The following is a 9,223-nucleotide window of genomic DNA, read 5'->3' as shown; positions in this document are numbered from 1 at the left end:
TAGATTAATGGTCCTTCAGTGTCCACAGGAATTCAATTCATTTCATCATCATATTTTCATTTCCTTAAACCTCACTGGTATTTCTCTTTGAATGTAGCAAGAGTGCACGGAGGTATTGGAATTGAAATATTAGCGGTGTTATTTCTCCACAGATGTTGCGAATCCTGCTGAGTCTCTACAGAGCTTGTTTTTGTTTCAGATTTCCAACGTCTGCAGTTCTTTATTTTACAATTTAGGTAAGGATTGATATTTCAGTGGCATGAGTGCATGAGTCTCTGGTTTGTTGCAGAAGATCTGCAAGAAAGATCAAAACAATGATGGCCAAATAGCAACAGGGCCATCCCACCACATTGTAAAACAAAAGATCAAAGAAACCGTTAACCATGATGCAACAGTGCCAGGGAGGATGATGTAGATTGTAGTTAATAAAGCAGTTGGCAAAACAGCATAGGTCTTCCAGCAGTTCCATACTGTGAAAGCATCCAATCATTAACATGAACTATCTGTGAAGCTGTGACTCCATCCATACAAAGTAGTACAAAGTCCCATCGATATCGGGGAGGCATGGAAGAGAGCACCATGCGCATCATGTAGGTTGGGCATCTTTCACCGACATTGCTTACTTGGCTTCATTTGAAGAGACAAAATCACAAATGAAGAACTGATATATAGGAATGGTCAGAGGTACCTTCAGGAAAATATGATGGAGATTTGGCTGTGACTGGTAGGACACATTTTTTCTCTTCCTGGATGCATCTCATTAGTTAGGGGTTGGTTAGTTCAGTTGGCTAAATGGCTGATTTGCAATGTGGACTAATACCGTACAGTGTGGGATCAATATTCTACACCAGCTGATGTTACCAGGAAGGAATCACATCTTGACTTCTGCCCTTGTCTGAGGTGCGGTGATGCTCAAGTTCAAACTGTCATCAGTCATTTTGTTCTGACAAGAGAGTAGCCTTATGGCCCGGTAAGACTATGCCAGCTTTACCTTTATTTCCCACCACAATACCAGTAGAATAGACACCACCAAATGGAATAAAAAAAAAGGACACAGCAATCCAAAGAAGACCTGCTGAAGTACATTTACGAGGAGAACCTTTATAAGCAGGACACTACCCGGGATGAAGTGAAAAGATTGCAATAGATTGTGGCCAGTGGTGGAATGCTGCTGCCGATTGTCGCACAGAGAGACAGAGTAACTAAGTCTAAGCTTAAATAAAAACCAAAACGAACTGTGGGTGCTGTAAATCAGAGATAGTTAGATAGAATTTGCTGGAAAAGCTCAGCAAATCTGGCAACATCTGTGCAGAAAAATCAGAGTAACCAATTCTGAGGAAGGATCATTTGACCTGAATGTTAACTCTGATTTCTCTCCACAGATGCTGCCAGACCTGCTGAAGCTTTTCAAAGAATATGTGTCGTCGTAGTGCAGCGCATAATTAATGCATATTTCAGTTCAGTTCAGTTCAGTTCAGTTCAAAACTATTTCAGTTCAGAATCTCAGTCTTAATTAGAGTGAAGCTGACACGTCAAATTTCGCTTCAGCATGTGACTGAGATCACAACGAAGGCTCAGCTGTCGCAACTTCGTTCTCGTCCTCAGTGTGGTGACCCTCAGGTTAACCTCAACGCCAGTCGTTTCTCTCTCCAATGAGAAAGCACCCCCTTTTGGGGACCATGACGATTTCCCCTTCACAAACACGTCAACAAGAACTGCATAAATCACGTACAATGGTAACTTGTCGAGGTCTACGTACACCATCACTGAAGCGAGATTAACTTTAAATGAACATAAAAAAGACTTGGCAATGGCTACATTGTTTGGCAGGGCAAAGGGAAGGAACATGATTTTAATTGAGAAAGTGACGCAACTATCAGCGTAAATATTTGATAAATTTGGATCATTTAATTTGAGTTTAACTTTAAAAATTGTATTTGCTTCTCAACGTTCGACCAACCTGAAAAGTCATTGTTATTTGGTTTGATCTAAAACATCTAAGTTAAAATAAACTAGCGATTCAAACTAACTTACTTTCGGCATTCTGACTCAAGCGGAGCGATGGTGAACGAAGGAAGGTTCTGAATCGCTTCTAAGTGCAACTAAGTATTCCCCCCAGAATGATATCTCCATCCTCCGAAAGTGCGGGTACACTGTGCTTTGCTCGACGTTTACACAATGTTCCCTGGGTTATCCGCAGCAAGTAGCATCAGGAAAATCAGAAACAGAGCCATTGTTTTCGTTCAAAGGACCTACCGCCGGGTTATTTCTAATTATGACCCGAGGCTCTATATGGCAATAAATATATTGGTGACTATGTGTAATAATCATTAGTTAGGCAGTTAGACTGCGAATAAACTCATGGCGAATAATTCATCATTCCCAACAGACAAAACATTTTTTCTGATGAAACTTGCGCAGTTCCCATGACAACGCAAAGAACCTGATGTTGCAAGTGTTATCACCAGGTAAGACCACAACAGCACATCCCGTGCGATCTCTTGAGGGACAGAAGTTAATTCTAAGGTAAACTGTGAATTAAAAACAATGGAGTCATATATTTCAGAGAATGAGAGTTTAAAGATTTCCAGTCATCATAGTCGCGTTTCTTTTCAGACGTGGTAGAAAACTGTCATGCCCCTAAATTTGCTTGGCTGCAATAAATGTCCAAAGATGCAGAAGATTTTATTTTTCTAATCTCTTCTATACTCTTGTTCAGAATCCAATTGAACGCAGATCGTATTCATTCGATCCTGTTATTCAGCATTTTTTGTTATCATGTGTTAGGCCCGTCGAGTCCACACCGCTTCTTTTCTATTTTTGGTTTGTTTCTGTTTCTGGAACTAAAGCAGTTGGTCATTGCCCATAGCTTGGCCTTGAGGGGAACTCTGTGACTGCTTTATGAAGAAATGATGTGGAGGTGCCGGCTTTGGACTGGGGTGGACAAAGACAGAAGTCTGAACATGTCACTTTACGAAGGAGCAGCGCTCCGAAAGCCTCTTGGATTATAACCTGGTGTCGTGCGACTTCTGGCTTTATAAAGAGATTGCGACAGTAATTGCTTAGGGGCCAAGCGATTTCACAGCTATAGGTGAAAAAGAAAGGTAAGCGGTTCTATGCAGCGTGAGCAAAACTAGCTGAAGTTTTTTTTTGAGATGGGGACGTCACTAGATAGGCAGCATTTATTGCCCATTCCTAATCGTCCAGGGGTAGCTAAGAGTCAAGAGTTGCTGTGAGTTTGAAGTCATATGTGGGCCAGATTAGGTAAGGATGGCAGGTTTTTCTGACATTCGGTAATGGATACATGGTCATCACTAAGTTCCTAATTCCATAATTTCGTTAGGTTCTAATTCCAGCATTTGTAGTGGGATTTAAATTGCAGATCTGGATTCCCAGAACATTACCTGGGTGTCTGTATTAACAGTCTAACGATAATACGATTAAGTAGAGGGAAGTGACTTGAAAGTGGAGTCGCAGGTAGATAGGATAGTGAAGAAGGCGTTTGGTATGCTTGTCTTTATTGGCCAGAGCATTGAGTACAGGAGTTGGTAGGTCATGCTGCGGCTGCACAGAACATTGGTTAGGCCACTTTTGTAATATTGCGTGCGATTCTGGTCTCCTTCCTTTCGGAAGGATGTTGTGAAACTTGAAACGGTTCAGAAAAGATTTTAAGGGTGTTGCCAGGGTTGGAGGATTTGAGCTATAGGGAGAGGCTGACCAGGCTGGGGCTGTTTTCCCTGGAGTGTCGGAGGCTGAGGGGTGGTCTTATAGAGGTTTATAAAATCATGAGGGGCATGGACAGGATAAATAGACAAAGTCTTTTCCTTGGGGTCGGGGAGTCCAGAACTAGAGGGCATTGGTTTAGGTTGAGAGGGGAAAGACATAAAAGAGGCCTAAGGGGCAACTTTTTCACGCAGAGAGTGGTATATGTGTGGAATGAGTTGCCAGAGGAGGTGGTGGAGGCTAGTACAATTGCAATATTTAAAAGGCATCTGGATGGTTATATGAATAGGAAGGATTTGGAGGGATATGGGCCTGGTGCTGGCAGGGGGGACTAGATTGGGTTGGGATATCTGGTCGGCATGGACGGGTTGGACGAAGGGTTTGTTTCCATGCCGTATATCTCTATGACTCTTTGACAATTGCAATATCAAACTGGTTAGCGCTCCAATTTATAAACCGTGCATTAACATTGGAATGGGAAGCTGACAGTTTCCCTCATTCACCTCTGTTTCTGGAAGAACATTCGGTCTCTCATGAGGTTCTTTACATATATGACGTGCAACAAGACAAACTTCTTGGGACGGGAACCTGACACACTGACGCGTTACACTTGTACATCTCAAATATACCTTCGCATAATTCCGAATCAATGAGTAAATTCATTTGACACCGTTAATCAGAAACTTCTCAAGTGAAGAACGTGCCTGAATTAACTGGTGAAAATGAACTATTCTACGGAGATGAACAGGGAGTAAGTGAACTGAAATTACAAATACAGAGGATACCGCAAACCTCAAAAACAGCAGAAAATGCTGTTCATACTCAACAGATTGGGCAGCGTCTTTGGAAAGACAAAGTTACAATTCAGATCATTAGTTTTTTCACGACAAAACTAATAGCAGTTCTGATGCAAAGTCACGACCTGAAACTCTGTTGTTTCATTTGAGTACTTTTTATTCCATCCCTAGCCCGATCCAAAACTAAGAGCGTAAGATGTAATAGGATCTGATGAGGTGTCTTACCGGACTCGAAACGTTAACTTTCGTTTCTCTCTTCAGAGAAACTACCCGATTCACCGAGTTTCTCTAACATTCTCTGTGTTTGTTCCAGATTTCCAGCATCCGCAGTATGAGGCTTTCTAATGTAGAAACAATAATATAACAGCGTAATCAAAAACTTTCAGGTCAACTTTCCCCCTTCTCACCTTAAACCCATGCCCTCTAGTTTTGGACTCTGCTACTCTGGGGAAAAGACCTTGACTATTCACCCTATATATGCCCCTTATGATTTATAAACTTCTACAAGACCATAAGACATAGGAGCCATTCAGGCCACTCCACCATTCAATCATGGCTAAGTTTCTCTACTCTATTCTCCCACTTTCTCCCCGTACCTTTGATCCCCTTGAAAATCATGAGCCTATCTATCTCCATCTTAAATATACTCAATGACGTAGCCTCCACACCCTTCTGTGGCAGTGAATTCCATAGATTCACAACTCTCTGGCTGAAGACGTTTCTCATTATCTCCATTCTAAAAGGTCTTCATTTTACTCTAAAGCTGTGCCCTCAGGTCCCCACATCCACTCTGTCCAGGTCATTCAGTATTTTGTAAGTTTCAATTAGATCCTTCCCTCATCCTTCTAAACTTCAATGAGTGCAGACCCAAAGACTCCAAATGTTCCTCATATGTTAAGCTTTTCATTCCTGGGACCATTGTCATGAATCTCCTCTGAACATGCTACAGAGCCAATACATCCTTCTTAGATATGGGGTCCTAAACTGCACGCAATACTTCAAACGTGGTTTGACCAGAGCCTTATAGAGCCTCAGAAGTACATCCTTCCTTCTATATTTAAGACTTCTCAAAATAAATGCTAACATTACATTTACCTTTCTCATGACTGATTCAACCTACAAGTTTAATTTGAGAGAATACTGGACTAGAACTCCCAAATCTCTTTGCACTTCAGATTTCTAAATATTCTGCCCATTTAGAAAATAGTCCATGCTTCTATTCTTCTTATTAAAGTACATGACCCCTCAGATGCCAACGGTCAAGAGAAAATAGCCCCAGACTATTCAGCCTCTCCTCATACTTCAAACCCTATTACCCTGGCAACATCTTTGTAAATCTTTTCTGAACCATTTCAAGTTTAACAGCATCTTTCCTTTAGCAGGGAGATCAGAATTGAATATAACATTCCAAAAGTAGCCAGCTAATGTTCTGTATAGTGGTAAAATGACCTCCCAACTCCTCTCCTCGGTGCATTAACCTATGAAGATAAATGCACCAAATATTTTCTTCACTATCCTCTCTACCTGCAACTCCATTTTCAAGGAAATATAAATCTGCATTCCAAGGTCTCTTTGTTTGTGAACACTCTCCAGGACCTTGCTTTTAAGTGTATACATCCTGGCCTGATTTTCCCTAACAAAATGTAGCACCTCACATTTATCGAGATTAAACTATCTGCAACTGCCCATTGGACAACTGATTGAGGTCCTGTTGTACTCTGAGGTAACCTTCTTCGCCATTCATTGCACCACTAATTTTGGTGTCATCTGCAAACATACTAATCATACCTCCTATTTTCACATCCAAATCATTTATATAAATGACAAAAAGCAGCGCACCTAGGACCAATCCTTGTGACACATCACTATTCACAGGCCTCCAGTCTGAAAAGCAATCTTTCACCACCACCCTCTGTTTTCTACTTTTGAGCCGGTTCTGCATCCAAATGGCTAGTTCTCCCTGTATTCCATGTGATCTAACCTATAAATCAGTCTACAATGTGAAGTATTTGAAATCTTTACTAATGTCCATATACACAATATCCACCGCTCTGCCCTCAACAAAATTCTTGGTCACTTTTTGAAAAAACAGAATCAAGATAGGGAGAATATCACAGCTATACTGAGAGAGGACACCTAGTTTATCCAGCAAGGCCATATGGGTAGAGATGAGGAATAGGAAAGTGTAATCACTTTGATGGGATTGTACCACAGACGTCTGAACAGCTAGTAGGTGATAGAGGAACAAATATATGGACATATTATGGAAAAATGTGAACCCATTGTTGTGGTGTATATTTTAACTTCCCCTGTATTGGCTTGGACTTGATTAGTTCCGATGCTTGGATGGGGGAGAATTTGTTAGGTGTGTCCAGGATGTTTTTTTGAAACTATATGTAAATGTTCAAACAAGGGAAGGGGCCACAATAGACCTGGAATTAAGGAATGAACCTAATCAGGTAATCAAAGTTTCAGTGGGGCAACATTTCAGGAACAGTGACCTTAATCCTGTAAGTTTTAAGTTACTTATGGAGGGAGCAACTATGACATTTTGACGTATGTTTGGCATATAATTTGTGTCGTGCCTCCCCGTTGGCCCCACTGGTAAGCTCAGTAGCCCTGGCTACTGTGCGACAAAACGACTGAGAAAAAGTACGAGACGGCCGTGGCCCATGCAGACCTGTTCTCAAAAAAAATTATGAGTCTTCCATATTTAATGGAGCAGTCCAGCTGGGAAGCGTCCCGGATAAACAACCTCCCCGCAGCCTCGTCTACAACTGCGAGCTGTGATAAGTCATTAAGTTGTACATGTTCTTGCTTACTAAAACATGCAACAAGGTCCATCTCAGTTCAAACCGAGACAGCGACCTTGAGATGATATCTCCTGCCTTACGTGGAACTGAGCCTGGCCACCCCTCTAAGGGAGCCAGCATGTCCAGTAATGGATGACATAGATAACATTGCAGAAGGGACCGTGAGGGCAGCCCACCCTACAGAAGGGATAAGCATAACTTCCCAAACCTTCTACAACAAGAGTTATCTGAATTCGAATCAGGGCACAGACTTTAAAGACTTCATAACCGAAACTGGTGATGTGACAACCAAGACAACTGCCTTCATGGACGGAGTTGTAATCGAGTCAGTATACAACAGAACATCTGTTCCAGAGGTAATTATCCACTACCCCATCGACAGGTTGTTCTGCAAAGACTGCGACACCCTCTTCCCCATGGTGAGCCTGTTTAAGACTCATATGACTAAGGTGCACGGAATAAAGAACATCCGAACAAAATGTTCACGCTGCGACAAAGCAGGAGAATATCATGCAATCACCTGCCACTATCTGAAATGCAAAGGCAAGAAAGAACCCTCAACAGGAGACTTTGCATGCAGCGCATGTGACCAATGATTTACTACTCAGTTGGGTCTAGAAAAGTGTCAAACAGTCTTGATTCCTAAGTGCGAGGATAAAGACCACCTGAAAAGCATTGACAACTGGCAGCCAATAACTATCGGTCCAATGCTATTACGACTGTTCACGAAAATACTGGCAAAACGCCTTAGTGAAACAGTCAAAATTAACCCCAGGCAAAAGGGGTTCCTAGCAGCCACTCCTGGATGCAATGAAAACATTGTCATCCTTGAAAACATCATTAAGGGAGCAAAACACAACCGCAAGGACCTCGCAGTTGTCTTTGTCGATCTGGCGAAAGCATTCGACTTGGTTGGGTACAACCTATTAATCAAAGCCTTGCAAAGAGTACAACTCCCCAAAGCCTTTGCAGGTCTGATCAAAGACCTCTATACTGGCAACACAACAGTGGTGGAAGGGAATGGGAACTTTACCACTTCAGTGAACATTGAGAGGAGCATAAAACAGGGCGACCCACTCTCACCAATCTTATTTAACATTGCTTTGGATCTGCTGGTATGCTCTCTGGAGAAGGCCAACTCAAGGGTCGCCATGCCCCTGGCGACAGAAGAGTCAATTGCTTTACTTTGACCTTCATGGATGACATTGCCCTTCTAAGCGACTCCCACACCGGAATGGCAAGGAATCTGAAACTGTGCCAGGCATACTGTGACCATACAGGCCTCAGTATTAACACAGGGAAGACAAAGGGATTCCACTTTACATTTAAAAGGAAGACCTTCTTATACAACCACTTCACAAACTGGAAGCTGAGAAATGAATCCATAGCCTACATACCCCCAAGCGACCTAGAGAGGTACCTGGGTGCCCGTATTGATCTGTGGGCAGATGTGACAAAAGGGGACTGGGCGAAGAAGCCTAAGTCCTGGGTTAAAGGAATACAGGCAGCACCACTCCGACCACGACAGCGGTTAGAAATCCTGAAAACACATGTCATCCCTAGATTGTATTTCCACTTGATCCTAACTGAAGCATCTCAGACTACCCTCAAAACCTGGACCAAATAATCTGTAACGCCACCAAAGAATTCCTATACCTCCCACCTCATACCGCTGATGGAGTCCTGTATACCAGCAACAGGAATGGCGGTCGAGGCATCCCAAAACTGGAGGTACAGATTCCATCCGTGATTGTTCGCAAACGCGAGGCCCTTGAGATGTCCAGTGATGTGGTAATTCAGGCCTCCTTTCAGTATAAAGGAGAGTGCAACACAGATACCGTTGTGGAACTGCGAGAGCTCAAGGTCCTCAAAGAAATTGAAAATTTCCTA

The sequence above is a fragment of the Chiloscyllium plagiosum genome, unplaced genomic scaffold, assembly GCF_037043375.1.
Source record: "Chiloscyllium plagiosum isolate Xiang-an unplaced genomic scaffold, Cpla_swu_hap1 HiC_scaffold_13, whole genome shotgun sequence".
Classification (NCBI taxonomy): Eukaryota; Metazoa; Chordata; class Chondrichthyes; order Orectolobiformes; family Hemiscylliidae; genus Chiloscyllium; species Chiloscyllium plagiosum.
This window is presented reverse-complemented; position numbering follows the sequence as displayed.